This window comes from Chlorocebus sabaeus, chromosome 22, assembly GCF_047675955.1.
Source record: "Chlorocebus sabaeus isolate Y175 chromosome 22, mChlSab1.0.hap1, whole genome shotgun sequence".
NCBI classification, from domain to species: Eukaryota; Metazoa; Chordata; class Mammalia; order Primates; family Cercopithecidae; genus Chlorocebus; species Chlorocebus sabaeus.
In genome coordinates, this window is record NC_132925.1 from 33,818,934 (window position 1) to 33,836,158 (window position 17,225).

Sequence of the window (17,225 nt, forward strand, 5' to 3'; positions counted from 1 at the left end):
CACCACGCCCAGCTAATTTTTGTATTCTTAGTAGAGATGGGGTTTTGCCATGTTGGCCAGGCTGGTTTCAAATTCCTGACCTCAAGTGATCCACCTGCCTCGGCCTCCCAAAATCCTGGGATTACAGGCGTAATAGAGCCACTGCACTCAGCCATGTCCTGATTTTATTAACACAGTTTTGAAAAGTGATCTTGACATCTAAGATAATCAGGGGAGTAGAGACCTTCCCTAATGACATTGCATTTACTAAAAACCTTTCTGGAGCAACATTTGGAAATAGAGTTCAGGAAAGGAACTCAGACTGGGCAGTACATTAGTTGAGTATTGATAATCATAACAGTGTATATATGCTTTAAATTTTAGAAAATAACAAAGTCATTTAAATCCATATCTCAGCTGGGTGCAGTGACTCACAACTGTGATCCCAGCACTTTAGCAAAGGCTGAGGCAGGAGGATCCCTTGAGGCCAGGAGATTGAGACCAGCCTGGGCAACAAAGATAAACTACATTTATACAAAACATTTAAAAATTAGCCTGGTGAGGTGGCATGCACCTCTAGTCCAAGCTACTTGGGAGGCTGAATTGGGAAGATTACTTGAGCCCAGTGGTTGTAGGCTGCAGTGAGCTATGATCACACTATTCCATTCTAGTCTGAGTGACAGAGCAAGACTCTGTCTCAAAAATCAATTGAGGCCAGGCATGGTGGCTCATGCTTGTAATCCCAGCACTTTGGGAGGCCAAGGTAGGAGGATTGCTTGAACCAGAAGTTCAAGACCAAGCTGGGCAACATAGCAAGACCTTGTCTCTATTTAAATTTTTTCTTTTAATTAAAAAAAAAAAAAATCCATGTCTTTTGAGGAGGTCAGGCTTAACTTACTGGAGTGTTTTTAAAAATGTGATTTTAGGCCAGGTATGGTGGCTCACACCTGTAATCCCAGCACTTTGGGAGGCCGAGGCAGGTGGATCACAAGGTCAGGAGATCGAGACCATGGTGAAACCCTGTCTCTACTAAAAATACAAAAAAATTAGCCGGGCGCGGTGGCGGGCGCCTGTAGTCCCAGCTCAGGAGGCTGAGGCAGGAGAATGGCGTGAACGCGGGAGGCGGAGCTTGCAGTGAGCCGAGATTGCGCCACTGCACTCCAGCCTGGGCGACAGCGCAAGACTCCGTCTCAAAAAAAAAAACAAACAAACAAACAAAAAAAAAAAACCGATAAAAAGGTGATTTTGAGGTCAGTGACAAGAAGCCACATTTGAAGTGTTCATTTGGAGGTAAAAGATTTTCAAAGTTGCCATTTTGTACTGTTAACTAATCTGGAGGCTCAGTATTTGTTGAATGGATGGTCTGTTCATTCAATATGTATTGCCTTTACTATGCCCCACATTATGTGGATGGAGATTCAAAGGTGAAAATGTCAAGGTTTTTACTTTTGAAATCACAGCTTAGTGGATGAAATAAATACTTCATTACAAAACAGCATAATAATCACTTTGCTAGTGGAATATACAAAGAACTATGGTATGAAAAGGTGAAAGTCTTTCTCACCTTGTTTTCTCAACTAAAATAAGAATATTCCGGTTGATGAATGTGAATCTACTGTACTTATGGGGAATTAAAAAAAAAAAAGTTGACTTGGTAATTTAAAACACAATACATAGGGTGCAATGCCTATAATCCCAGAGCTTTGAGAGGCTGAGGCAGGAGAATCTGTTGAGGCCAGGAGTTTGATACCAGTCTGAGCAACAAAGGAAGACCCCATCTCTACCCACCCCCTCTGCCAAAAAAAGAAAAAAAAAAGTAGCTGGATGTGTTGGCTCATGCTTGTAGTCCTGCCTACTCAGGAGGCTGAGGTGGGAGAATTGCTTGAACCCAGGAATTCAAGGCTACAATGAGCTATGATCATGCCACTGTATTCCAGTCTGGGATACTGAGTGAGACCCTGGCTCTCAATGAAAAAGATGCATAGAGCTTTGCTTTACCAAGGGAAGAAAATTCCAGTCCACTAATAAAAAGGCCTGAGAATTCCTCCCAGATCTGACCATGTTCTTCCCATAGTGCTCTTTTTCCTCTCTGATTATCTTTCTGTCATTCATCCCGTTCTTCACAATTTGCTGACTGACTAGTCTATGGGAGTAATACAGAAGAAAGGATCATTGCCTTCTTTGGTAAAACAAAATGCAGACTCCCAAAGTTTAGTACCGGAAAGAAAGTGATATTCCATGAGGGAATGGTTAACTGATCACAGTAGCTCAGTCTTCTCACTCTGAGTCTTAACTTTCCTTTGGAGGTTTCATATTTGGGTTAGTGCTGTCTCCACCACGCTAGCTTCTCCCCAGGAACACTCTGGTTCAATCTGGGTTGGAAACATTTGTTTTCTTCCCTGAGAGCAGCTGAAATTTCCTTTTTTTTTTTTTTTTTTCCCCCATATAACTGAGTAGATTTAGAGCCACAATCTTTTTTTTTTTTTCTCAGCTGTAGGGTGGCAGAAATATTGCCCACAATTGGACGTCTGCTTCACAGTCAGAGGAAGCATTCTAGCCATTGTTATAATCTCCCCTCAGGTCAGAAGTGATTGACAGTAATAACAGCTAATCCTAATTCCATTATCTCATTTGTAGTGGGTTCAATGAACAAGACCCTCTCTATTCTTCAACAGTAACATTAAACAGCAAGCTGGTGTCATTTTCTTAGTTTCAACCAATCAGCTCATAGCCAATCTTGTGTCGTCTACATTCTTATTCATGCCCCATACAGACACCACTGGATTATTTTGATGCAAATCCTAGATGTTATATAATCTCATTCATAAATATTTCAATATGCATCTACAAGATAAGGACTCTCTTTAAAAACTTAAACACAGTACTGTTATTATACCTGAAAAGAAACAATAGGGTCTCACTATAACCAAATATTCTGATGGTATTCACATTTCCTCCATCAGCTCATAATTCTTTTTCTGTTAGTTTGAATCAGCATCCATATGACTACTCAGTGCTTGAAATGCAGCTAGTCTCAATTGTGATGTGCTGATAATGTAAAAATACAACAAATTTCCAAAACTTAATAGAAGAAGATGCAAAATATTAATTATTTTTACATTGATTATATGCTTCAGTCATAATTTCAATGATTTTTGAGTATGTTAGATTCAATAAAAATATATTAAAATTGATTTCACCTATTCATTTTTACTTTTTTAATGAGGCTAGTAGAAAACTTAAAATTATACATGTGGTATGCATTATATTTCTGTTGGATAGTGCTAATCTAAAGGATTGAGCAGGTTCAGGTTTGACTTTTTTTTGCAAGACTGTTTCATAGGTGATGATGTGTTATTCCATCTGGAAGTACACAATGGTGGGCCATCTTTTTTGTGCTAAGATTGATCAGTGGTCCAGGTATTACAGCCAGATACATCCATGTTAAGTACACCATCAGCTTTTCATCCAATGATTGAACATTTATTTTTAATATATTTGAGATTATTCTACTTCCTGGTTTGTATACTGATACTTAAAAGCCTTCCATTTATAATTTTCCACTTAACGAAAATGCCATATGAATGTTATTTCAAATATACTATAGATCTCTACATATGCTTTGGACTAATGCTCTCCAACAGAACTTTCTGCAATAAGGGAAATGTTCCATATTTGCACTGTTCAATATAGTAGCCATATGTAACTACTGAGTACTTAAAATGTGTCTAGAGCAACTGAGGAACAGATTTTAATTTTAATTAATTAAATCTAGATTTAAATAACCATATGTGGCCAATGACCACTGTACTGGACAACAGTTCTAAACTCACTAGCCTTCAGACTTTCATTAAAAGCTTGAACTAACATGCTTTTTTCCCTTCTTGGAAGCTTCATACATATTCTTTGCTTTGCATGGAACAATATTCCCCAGACTCATTTCAAGAAAAACTCATTTCTATCCTAGAGGCCTCTCTTGCTTCCTCAGATTCGTCTTTTACTTTCTCAGAGTGATCTTCCCTGGCCCTTCAATCTACAGTAAGTTAGTGTTTCCTATTATTTTTTTCTCATAAAAGTCTCCTTGTTTAATATTGACCCAATTTGGAATCATAATTATACACTCATGCGTGTGCATATTTATTTAATGTTTGTCTTTACTTTTTTTGTTTAAGAGAAAAAGCATACAAATTTATTAATGTACAGGGCTGGGGACCATGGCATGATTACCCCAACCCCTCAGTGGGTTACAGAAGATTATACACCCTGTCTCAGAGGCAAAAGAGGAGATAGGTAATGTAGACAATTCTTTGAGGAACAGTAAATGATTATTAGGGAGAAGGAATGAACCAGGGAGACAGAAATTAACTTGTAAATGATTCTCTTTGGAATCTGAATGAGACCAAGAGGCCAGCTTTATCCTGTGGAAAAGTCCATCCAGGTGTGGTTGCATTCTTCAGTCTTCTTTTCTGCAGTAGATAATGAGGTAACAGAAAGCAACTGTGCTTCTTTTGGTAAGAAGCTTTCTTGGTCAGATCAGGAAATTCCAGAGAAAGTCCCTCCTTGGCAAGTTTATTTAGCTCTGGTGACAGCCTTGGTGCCCTCGGACACGGCGTGCTTGGCCAGCTCCCCGGGCAGCAGCAGGCGCACGGCGGTCTGGATCTGCCTGGAGGTGATGATCCAGCGCTTGTTGTAATGCGCCAGGCGGGAACCCTCGCCGGCGATGCGCTCGATGTCATTGACAAAGGAGTTCATGATCCCCATGGCCTTAGAGGAGATGACGGTATCGGGGTGGACCTGCTTCAGCACCTTGTACACGTACACGTGCGTCTCCTTGCGGCTACGCTTGCGCTTCTTGCCGTCCTTCTTCTGCGCCTCAGTCGCGCCCTTCTTGGAGCCCTTCTTGGAGCAGGAGCGGACTTTGATGGATCTGGCATGTCGCGGGCGAACTACAGGTCGAGGCGAACTAACAGCGCCTCGAGAAAACGGGAAGTAATCTCATGTTTGTCTTGACTACCAAACTGTAAGCTTCATGAGATTAGGACCATATCTGCATCATTCATTATTATGTCTCTGGGACCGAGCACAATGCCTAGCACGTATTAGGACTTCAATAAACAAAGGCAAAGTAGGGCGTGGGGCTGCAGCCGCAGATCTCCTGGGCCCTGGGTCTGGGAGCAGACAGTAGCATCTGACACTTCATATCCCTTAAAGAAGACCAAATGTATTCTATGATAGATAGGGAACCAGAGCCAGGGACTAGAGTAGGACTCCCTGACTTGTTAGAGGAGGTTGGGAAAAATGGCCTTGACTATATTCCTAGGCAGAGGTGGACAAACTACGCATCCCAGCCCAAATCCAGCCCTCTGCCTGTTTTGGTAAATGAAGTTTTATTGGAACACAGTTACATACATTTTCCTTTCCTCTCCTCTCCTCTCCTCTCCTCTCCTCTCCTCTCCTCTCCTCTCCTCTCCTCCCCTCCCCTCCCCTCTCCTCCCCTCCCCTCCCCTCCCCTCCCCTCCCCTCTCCTCCCCTCCCCTCTCCTCCCCTCCCCTTCCCTCCCCTCCCCTCTCCTTTCCTTTCTCTTTTTGAGACAGAATTTCTCTCTGTTGCCCAGGCTGGAGTGCAATGGTATGATCGCAGCTCACTGCAACCTCTGCCTTCCCGGTTCAAGTGATTATCGTGCCTCAGCCTCCCGAGTAGCTGGGATTACAGGTGTGTGCCACCACACCTGGGTAATTTTTGTATTTTTAATAGAGACGGGGTTTCACCATGTTGGCCAGGCTGATCTCGAACTCCCAACTGCAGGTGATCCATCCACCTCGGCCTTCCAAAGTGCTGAGATTACAGACATGAGCCCCCACATCTGGCCAGAGCACAGCTGCATTCATTCTTTTACATATTGTCTGTGGCTGCTTTTGCGCTACAACAGCATGGTTTAAAGTACACGCATGCACTGTATAGCAATGTTTCAGTCAATGATAGACTGCGTATATGGCTGTGGTCTCGTAAGATTATAATGGAGCTGAAAAATTCCTATTGCCTAGTTATGTCATAGCTATCATAACATTATAGTGCAACACATTACTCATGTGTTTGTGGTGATGCTAGTGTAAACAAACCTATTGCACTGCTAGTCGTATAAAAGTGTAGCATGTGCAATATGAACAGTATATACTTGATCATGATTATAAATGACTATGTCACTGATTTATGTATTGACTATACTATACTTTTTGTTACTTTAGAGTGTGCTAATTCTACTCATAAAAAAAAAGTTAACTGTAAAACAGCCTCAGGCAAGTCCTTCAGAAGAAGGCATTGTTATCACAGGAGATGACAGCTCCATGCGTGTTACTGCCCCTGAAGACCTTCCAGTGGGACAAGCTGTGGAGGTGGAAGACAGTGATATGAATGATCCTGACCCTGTGAAGGCCAAAGCTAATGTATGTTTTTGTGTCTTAGTTTTTAACAAAAAAGGTTTTGAGCAAGTAAAAACTAAACTAAAAACAATTTAAATAGAAAAAAGCTTATAGAATAAGTATACAAAGAAAGAAAATATTTTTGTCCATTTTTTCCAATGTGTTAAAAAGTATCAGTAAGCTAAGATTAACTTATTGTTGAAGAAATAAACATAAAAATGTTTTTATAAATTTAGTGTAGCCTAAATGTGCAGTGTTTATAAAGTCCACAGCCTACAGTCTACAGTAGTATACAGTAATGTCCGCCACCTTCATATTCATTCATCATTCACTTATAGACTTAGCAACTTCCAGTCCTGCAAACTCCATTCATAGTAAGTGCCCTAAACAGGTGTACCATTTTAAAAGGTACAGTAAAAATATGGTATAAAAGGTTTTTAGGACACTAATATAATGATTTTTTTTTTTCAGATATAATCTCGCTCTGTCACCAGGCTGGAGTGCAGTGGCACGATCTTAGCTCACTGCAACCTCTGCCTCCTGGGTTCAAGCGATTCTCCTGCCTCAGCCTCCCTAGTAGCTGGGACTACAGGCGTGCACCACCATCCATATTTCACACTGATCTCTGCCCTCATCTTCTTGTGGCATTCTCTCTCTTCTCTCTTTCTCTCTCTCTGTGTGCAAGTGTGTCTGTCTGCGAACTTCCCCTTTTTATAAGGATTATATTAATGCCTACTCTAATGACCCCATTCTAACTTGATTACCTATGTCTCCAAATAATGCCATATTCTGAAGTATTGGTGGTTAGGGCTTCAAGATATTTTTTTAGGAAGGAGGATAGAATTTAACTCATAATGATGAAACGAACTCTAATCTGTATAAAATGAAAGACTGAATTAGAAAGATGAAGAGAGTATTGAGAAATTCACCCAAAATATACACCAGAGAGACAAAGATGTGTGTGCGTGTGCTTGTGTGTATTTATTCTGAACACATAGATGTGTATTTGTTTATTTATCTATTTACTTCAGTTAAGATACAAGAATGATAGACTGAAAGGTTCCAACATTCCAGCATGTCTAATAGTTTTTTTGTAGAAAGCATTGGTGGCTGCCTACCCAGTTGCCATTGCTTTTTCTTCATCCTTAATAGCAGAATGTTGATTTTTCTTTTCAGGAAGACAATGTGCCTAGCTAAAAATACTTAATTTCCCAGCCTCTCTTGCAACAAAGATAGTCATGTGACCAGTCCTGGACAGTGAGGTAGCAGCAGAAGTTCCTAGGCTGACCATTCCTTTCTTAGTACAAAGTCAAAGTCCCATTAGGAGAAAGTGCTTCACCCCATAGCAGTTTGCCCACTACTCCTGACCTTAAGACAGAAGTCCCAGTTGATTTTTATGGAATAATTTAACAAACCTTCAACAAACAGATAATCTCTACCGTTTGAAAAATAGTGAGGAAAAGCACTCAATTCATTTTATGAAGTTATTATACTTTTGTAACAAAGCTATTTAAAAAAGACCAGTATATCTCATAAATACAGATTTAAACATCCTAAATAAAATGTTGTGTGTGTGTGTATATATGTACATTATATATATACATACATTATATGTATATATATATTTCCCCCTCACCCCGTGGCCAAGGTTAATTGATCCCAAGAATAACATACAATCAATTAAGAGGAAAACATATGGTCAATGTAATAGATACAGAAAATAGGAAGCACATTTGATAAACCTTTATGCATTCTCATATTTATTCATTTAAGGGGGAAAATGAGCAGAATGAGTGTTGGGAGTAGCAAGTTGCTATTATATAAAGTGTTCCTTTTATAGATGACGTTTGAGTAGAGGAGGTGAAGGAAGTAAGAGAGCCAGCCATGCTGATATGTGGAGGAAGAATGTTAGGAATATGGACTTTAAGATGGAAGCATGGGTAAGGCTTTTCAACTTATGTAGAAACAAACAACTAAACACTTAGCATCAAGGGATAGAAGACAATACTCTTAACTGCACAAAAAGTGTCTATCAAAATCTTACAAACATTAATGATGAAGTTTTATTACACTATATTGTCACAACCATTCTACATTCTACTGAACCTACGAGACAATGCAATAAGATGAGAAAGAATGGAAGGTATAAAACTTACAAAGACATTCCAAAGCAGATCTTATTTGCAGTCAACATATTTGACTCCATAGGAAATCTAAGAGAATCTACACGAGTTAATTAGAAAGTCATTGAATGCTGCTAGATCCAAGATCAATATAAAAACATTTTATTTCTATATACCAGTAATGAGCAAATTGCAACTGTAATTGCAATGATGTATCGTCAACAATGGCAATAAAACTGTAAAGTGTTTAGGAACAAATCATACCCTTCAGATTAGCAAATTAAGTAGTTAATGTAAAAGATTGAAAACAATGTGGATAAATGGGAACTTTCATATACTGGGAATGGGAAAGTAAATTAATACAACTGCTTTGGAGAGTGCGTTAGTCCATTTTTGTGTTGCTACAAAGGAATACCTGAGATTGGGTAATTTTTTTTTTTATAAAAGAGATTTTATTTGGCTCATGTTTCTGCAGGCTGTACAAGAAGTGTGGTGCCAGCATCTGCTTCTGGTAACAGCCTCAAGAAGCTTTCAATCATGGAAGAAGGTGAAGTGGGAGCCAGTGTATCATATGGTGAGAGAGGGAGCAAGAAAGATGGGGGGATAGCCCAGCACGGTGACTCATGCCTGTAATCCCAACACTTTGGGAGGCTAAGGCGGGTGGATCACTTGAGACCTGGAGTTCCAGACCAGCCTGTCCAACATTGTGAAACTTGGTCTCTACTAAAAATACAAAAAATTAGCCAGGTGTCATGGCACACGCTTGTAATCCCACCTGCTTGGGTGGCTGAGGCGGGAGAATCGCTTGAGCAGGAGGCAGAGGTTGCAGTGAGCCGAGATCACGCCACTGCACTCCAACCTGGGTGACAGAGTGAGCCTCCCTCTCCAAAAAGAGATGGGGGGAAGTGTCACACTCTTTTAAACAACCAGAACTCAGAGGGGGAACTTGCTGATCACCAAGGGTATGGCACTAAGCCATTCATGAGGGATCCACCTCCATGTGCGCAGTTCACAATAGGGTTGGTGCTCCTATGAGAATCTAATACCTTTGCTGATCTGATAAGCAGTAATGCTCACTAGCCTGCTGCTCACCTGCTGTGCAGACCCATTCCTAACAGGCCATGGACCAGTAGGGGTCCGTGGCCCAGGGATTGGGGACCCCTGTTCTACAGAATGTTCAGCACACATGCTGAAGGATACATATACAAAAATATTCATTGTAGCTTTTCAAAACAATAAAGATTTGATAACAAAGCAAATGATAATCCACAGGAAAATACTATGGTCATGTAGCCAATAAAGTAAATAAATGAACTACACTTACATGTATCAATTTATGTGATAAAAGCAAGTTTCACATAAAAAAGAATAGTGCTTCATATAAAGTTTAAAAGCATGACATCCAATATTATAGAGACACGTGTAGGTAACAAAACATAAAGTGCGATGAAAAGGGGTAAACATTTGGCCGGGTGCGGTGGTTCACGCCTGTAATCCCAGCACTTGGGAGGCCAAGGCAGGTGGATCACGAAGTCAGGAGTTTGAGACCAGCCTGACCAGCATGGTGAAACCCCGTCTCTACTAAAAACAAAACAAAACAAAAAAAACCTACAAAAATTGGCTGGGCACGGTGGCAGGTGCCTGTAATACCAGCTACTCAGGAGGTTAAGGCAGGAGAATCGCTTGAACCCCAGTGGCAGAGGTTGCAGTGAGCCAAGATCATGCCACTGCACTCCAGCCTGGGCAACAGAGTGAGACTCCATCTTAAAAAAAAAAAAAAAGGATAAACATTTAATGCCAGAAAGGGACTTCTTATGGGCATAGGAGGAGGAAAATGTTATAGGAGCTTACATATATTTGTAAAGTATCCCTTCTTTTAAAAGATCTGAAATGACTAAATGTTAATGTTTGATAAAGCTATTAGGTACAGGTATTCTTTTAAGTATTCTGAATATTTGATATATTTTACAATATTTTCAAAAGTGAGATGATCTTCCAGGAAGCTGACATTTTTTATCTCATGGACCATATCCAGTGTTGCATAACTTCGAGTTTCTGCCCAGTGAGTACTCCAATTCTCTCTTAGTTCTCTATCTCCCTTTTGGGAGTTAGTTTGAGGTCATGTCTGTGTAATCACCAGGGAAGCACAACAAAAGCCAGCTATTTATTTGTTCTCCCTATGGCTTTTTCTTTTTTTTTTCCTGACATGAATTAAAACTCATGTTCTGATTTCTATCCCCATGACGTTGCCCATCAATTGACATTATTAAACAAATACTTCAAGAACTTTGAAATTTCTCTTACGTTTCCTCAGGGTGTGGTGATAATTGTGAGTAGAAAGACAGTCAGATGGGATTACCAGGCAAGCTTTTGTTTTCTTCTTGATTGAAAGGATTTACTCCTCTTTTTAGCTTCTCACTGAATCCTTTCTCACAAGTATCTCACAGCTTTTCTCTCTCTTTTTCTAAAGCACAATATAATTCATTTTTGTCCAATAAAGCATTTTTTGCACTTCCTTTCTATGTCTACTCCACATAGAACAACTTTACTCATCTCACAGAACCTTTGCGTCCTCATTTTACTTTCCTTTGCAAATCTTGAGCAAGTCCCGCCCTTATCTCCACTCCCTCCATCTTGGTCTCCCAGATGTCTTTATCTTTATAATATTTTCAAAAGCAAAACAAATCAGTTAAGAGGCCAGTAATATTTTTATCTCTTAAAAACCCATTTCCTTGGCCTTTTCTTTCTCCTTGTTTGGGCGGGAATAGGACAATTTTTGATTTAAAAAACTCAGAGTTCCCGGCTCAAAATCCTCCCTCAAGTTAATTCATTTCTGCCCAGTTTTACGTTCAAAAATCCTGTCCTTGTTTTTTTTAGGCAGTATGCCTATGATTAAGCATAAACAGTGAATATCCTTTTACATACGAATCATGCTTTCCAATGTATATTTTTTTGCGCATTAATTTTTTCCCCAATAGCTCTGTGAACTAGACACGACAGAGAGAACTGCCCTCATTTTACTCGTGAGGAAGCAGAGGCATAGAGACATTTACTCCTTAGAGTTTGTCAACTGAAAAAGGTAGACTTTAATTGAAGTTGATAGAAGCAGGGCAGTTAGGAAATGGAAAGGCCCGGCTGTCAGGGGTTACAGACACAGTCAATTCCCTATGAAAGTGCTTTCTTCACTTGGCTTCACTAACCGGATTTCCTTGAGGCAGGGAGTAGGTGAGTATGCCTGGTGTGATAAAGGTTCACTCCAATACATGAACAGAAAATATTTCAGTTCAACAAAAGCAGAGCCTGGGAGAGAAACCCAGGGGGTTTACACCAAATCTGGAAGGAGGCAGGAAGCAAGCAGAGGGGAAAAGGACAGAAGGAAAGTGAGCGGGGAAGGAGAGTCAGTGACAAAGGAGGAAAAGGTGTGAAACAATTTGTTCCTAGTTTATCTTTATGAAAATTCCTCTTTGAAAATGAGATAAAGAAGTAATTATTTGCATCACAAATTAACTCTTCACTTCAAAAGAGTATTTACCACAGGTGTGATTCTGCAATGTGAGGCTTTAGAAAAGAATATGACTTGGGAGAGGTGGGAGATTCAAACAATCAAATCCTGATTATAATATAATAGGAAATAATTCCAGTGATAAAGGGGGAGACAGCTAAAGAAGGGGGTGGTTATACAGGGAGCTCTCTGCAGAGCTCAGGCTTTGAAAAAGACATGAACAGAAGGCAAAGGGAGGGGATTATAGATAAGCTTGAACACAAAAGACTATCATGAACCTTCAAGAACAGAATAAAGGAGGCTAAAGTCAGCAATCAGCTGAGCTTTACAAAAAAGCGCTAAAGGCCGCATTACTTAGAGTAAGGAGAAGCACAAACGTGGATCAACCTGCTCTTTGAGGAAGTAAGGTAGTATAATGTTAACAGAAGTTCAGCAGTGCTTACTTTTTTCTAGTGTTCATTTTGCTTCTGTCTTCTCCTAGGTGCAAAAAGTATTTGTAACTGATATTTCTCTTAGAGAGAGACTGTATTTGTGCCGAAGGAGCACACTGATATTATCCCACTAGGGAAAGGGACAGAGATCCCCAGAGTCTCAGCCTCAAAGATAGGAGAAGACTTAGGAGCTCCCTGGCCACATTTGCGAGAAAGATGGTGAGAAGCAAGTATAGGAGCGACAAAACCAGGAAGACAGTGATCTACCATACCCCCTCTTCCCTGCTCTGCTCAAATATCGTGTAATTCTTCTAAAACTTGTTAATTGCTTCGTGTGAGTGAATTTCCCATGGAAACAATATGAAACTCAGCTTGGCTCTCTACGGCACATGGTGAAAATGAAAGCCAACTTTCAGATTAAGGAGCCAAAGGAAAGAGACATAAGGATATACAACCTTCAATTTTTTTTGTTTGTTTGTTCTGAGACAGAGTCTTGCTCTGTCACCCAGACTGGAGTGCAGGGTACAATCTCGGCTCACTGCAACCTCTGCCTCCCGGGTTCAAGTGATTCTCCTGCCTCAGCCTCCCAAGTAGCTGGGACTATAGGCACACACCACTGAGCCTGGCTGATTTTTGTATTCTTAGTAAAGCTGAGGTTTCACCATGTTGGCCAGGCTGGTCTAGAACTCCTGACCTCAAGCGATCCACCTGTCTCAGCCTCCCAAAGTGCTAGGATTATAGGTGTGAGCTACTGCCCCTAGTCTACCACCTTCAATTTTGAAAGAAAGGTGCAATAACAATTGAAGTCCCACATAGGTGAGAAAATTAAGAAAACATGAAACCTCTCTAAGTGGATTTAAGTTTCTAGAGCTAGGGGAACTAAATACCAGGAAATTGAAATAATATGCAGTATCTGAGACCCTCTGTCAATAATCTGTTGGGAATTACAGCAAATGGGAGAGCTGCCTGAAGGCTGAAAACTTTTCACAAAGGGGAACAGAGTAGATTCTATGAACTAGAGATCAATAAGCAAGCATTGACATCTATTCCACTACAAATGATTAATTCGAGATTAAGCCAATCATGGTATTCCATTCACCTTGCTAGGATGGATTGCTGCTATGATTTAATCCTGGTTAATAAGATACAAGGGGGAGTTCTGGGAGTATTGGGCAAAGAAATGACATTAGGAGAAGAGTGGTTCTGCATTTACTGAACATTGTTGTGTCAGATATGACTCTTAGAATGGCTCCATCATTACTTATGGAGGTGGAGGGTGGGGAGCCAGCTCGAGAGCAAAACAAACCTCTGGAGTTAGCAGACAGGGGAGATGGAAAGAGCTTGGATCCATGATGACACTGCTAAACCATTGAATCTGCCAGTCTGAAGCTCATACTTCATACAGACTTCTTCATGAGTGAGTAAAATAAACCTTCTCATTGTTGAAGAAAATCTGAGTCAGGGTTTTCTGATATTTGAGGCAAAGACACATTCTAACTGATACAATGATATATTTGGCAGAAAGAGTATGTGATATTCTATGCAAGTACTACAAATAGCATATGACACTGACTCTGACCCTTAGGATTTAGTTCTCAGTGTTTTTCAATAACATGACAACATTCCCTTTAATGTATTCTTCCTTTTGAAGATAATTCAAATCTCAAGGAAAGTCTAAGACAGTAGCTATTGTAATTTAAATTCAGTGACTAAGCAGGCTGGAATGCTAGGATAAAACCAACAAGTCGAATAGATGATGAATACAAGATCCAGCATTGGTTCCAAAAATCTACATCCAAAGTTCAAGACCAGGTGTGGTGGCTCACACCTTTAATCTCAGCACTTTAGGAGGCTGAGGCGGAGGAGATCATCTTGAGGCCAGGAGTTCGAGACCAGCTTGGCTAACATAGTGAAACCCTGTCTCTACTAAAGAATACAAAAATTAGCCAGGCGTGGTGGCACCCACCTGTAATCCCAGCTACTCAGGAGGCTGAGGCAGGAGAATCACTTGAACCTGGGTGGAGGAGGTTGCAATGAGCCGAGATCATGCTACTGCACTGCAGTCTGGGTGACAGAGCGAGATTCTGTCTCAAAACAAACACACAAAAATACAAAAGTTCAAGACTTGGTTTAATAGAACTTTAGTGGAAAACATCTGAGAATTTTAGTTGCGCACATGTAGCAGATGTTATAGTCTACTGCCTATAGTCTTACATCAAAACTAAGGCAGTTATTCCCCCAGCTGAAGGGAGTGTTGGTTACGTATGGCCAGCGGCTCTCAGCTAAGTCCCTGTCCAGGACTGGTCCTCAGCTGAAGAGAACCATCACTCTTAGGTTGTGCCTCCTCCCTGGAGACAGATACTTCTTATAACTCAGTAATATGGCCATATAAAAGCCTGTTTTGTATGCCTAAAGGCAGAACAAGTTTGAAGGTCTATCCCAGATCCTGAGATCCCTATGGGATCTGCCAAAGTCCTTGTTACGATTGAATCAGAGTCCCACTCCTCTTCTGCCCAGGCTTCCTTTATCCTACATGAGTGTTGATCCTCAAGTTCCAATAAACTTTCTGCATGTGAATCTCCAACTCAGAGTTTGTGTTTGTTAGGGACCCATGTCATCATGGACCTCCTGTTGGAGTGAGATCATACAGGAGCCAGGTAGTACTTGTAACATTGGCCTAAGTGTGACTCATGGTGGATCATTTTCTTAGTTCCCAAATGTGTAAATTCCAATTTAAAATTGGGATGGACATATGGACAGTTGGCTGAACCATCATCGTGTGCTTGACTCTGGAGAACTAGTGTAACGGGGAAGGCCAAGTGGGAGCTTCTGAAACTTCCCCTCAAGGCAAGATAATAAATTTTTAAAATGGGGGTAGGTGGGATGACAGAAATTAGAGTGACTATTGAAGATCTAATGAATTCAGGGTTGATGGTCTCCAGTAATGCAGCAGTCTGTCCCCTCCAAACCCTGGAGGATGACAGGAGACTGCCACACAGTCAACTAAGTGGTAGTCCCTAATTGCAGCTGTGGTGCCAGCTGTGATGTCTTTAACATGGCTTCAAGTATGTACTATGAGGCCATTAATCTGGTGTGTTTATGTGTTCATTTCCATCCCTATTAGTAAGGAAGATCAGAAACATATTCACTTGGGAAGAACAAAAGTTTACATTTACTGTCTTGCCTCAGGACTATACAGATTCTCCCATCTGCAGACATAATATAGTCCAAAGGTAGCTGGACTACATGGACATTTTGCAGAACTTCTCATTAGTTTGCTGCATCTGTAACATCATATTAATCAGACCAAGTGAACAACAAGTGGCAAGTGTGTTGGAAGCCTTGGCTAGACACGTATACTCCGAAGGGTGGGAGATTTTAAAAAATACTATATTCAGAGACTTTCTACATTAGTAAAATTTTTAGAGGTCCAGTAGGCTGGGGTATGCTGAGACATGCACTTCTAAGTAAAGGACAAATTATTGTAACTTGCATTTCCCATCACTAAGAAGGAAACCCAGCACCCAATAAGCATCTTCTGGTTCTGAAAGCAGCACTTTTCACACTCAGAGACACTACTCTAGCACATCCACCAGCTGAATCATAAGTCTACCAGATTTGGAGAGAGCCCAGAGCAGAAAAGGGCTCTGCAGCAGGACAGGCAGTAGGGCAAGCTGCCCTGTCATATGACTATTTTGGTCACATAATGTGGTAGAGCCTACAGTATAGGAGGTATCATTGATAGAAAAAGGCTGTGTACATTTTATGGCAGGCCTCAATAGGAAAACACAAATAGACCCCTAGGATTCAGAAGCAAGACAAGCTCTATGCAGCAGAGAACTATAAGTTTAGATCAATATTACTGGTGCCCTACTGGTTCCTAGTAGGAACACAGAACGCAACTATGGGATGCCAAGGGTCCACACAGCAAGGACTGCCCATTGCAAGTTCTGACAGACCCTCAAATCATGAAGGCAGGCAGGCTTACCAACAATTGTAAGGAAGGAAATGATATGTTTGGGATCAGCCATTAGCAGAGCCAGAGAGTACAAATAAGTTGCACATGTATGTGGCCCAGACTCCTAGGTCATCCACCACATTTGCACTGATGCCTCACCCTTAGCTCACATTTGTGGCAGTGTGGGGTGAGGACAAAAGCTGAGTTTGATTTATGGACAGGTAAGATTGGAATGTAGTAACAAGCCAAAAATAGACTATTGCTATATAAGAGGGCTACATCCTCAGCGTGTCCCAGAAAAATAAGGATGAGAGAAATTCTTCCTTATGGATAAAGCATCAGATGGTGCCTTTGTCAAGAGGAATACTCTGAGATACTTATAGGCAGTAGTGAATGATTTGGACAGTTGACTCTATACAACCTGGGAAGTAGAATGTCTTAGCCAGCTGATGTCAGCCAGCTCTTATCAGTACTGGCACAATAGGCACATTAATGGACCATGGGTAAGGAATGGAGACACCATCCTAACAAGACTAATTGACTTTACTTTCCTTTTTTTTTTTTTTTTTTTTTTGAGTTGGAGTTTCACTCTTGTCACCCAGGCTGGAGTGCAATGGTGCCATCTTGGCTCATCGCATCCTCTGCCTCCCGGGTTCAAGTGATTCTCCTCTGTCAGCCTCCTGAGTAGCTGGGATTACAGGCGCCTGCCACCAAGCCCTGCTTATTTTTGTATTTTTAGTAGAGACGGGGTTTCACAGTGTTGGCTAGGCTGGTCTCTAACTCCTGACCTCAGGTGATCTGCCAGCCTCGGCC

At 41.0% G+C, this 17,225-nt stretch overlaps 1 pseudogene; it reads right to left on the bottom strand.

Annotated features, from left to right (window-relative positions):
- Window positions 1–4,548: 4,548 nt before the first annotated feature.
- LOC103228676 (histone H2B type 1-H-like) lies at window positions 4,549–4,913 on the bottom strand (annotated as a pseudogene).
- Window positions 4,914–17,225: the final 12,312 nt, after the last annotated feature.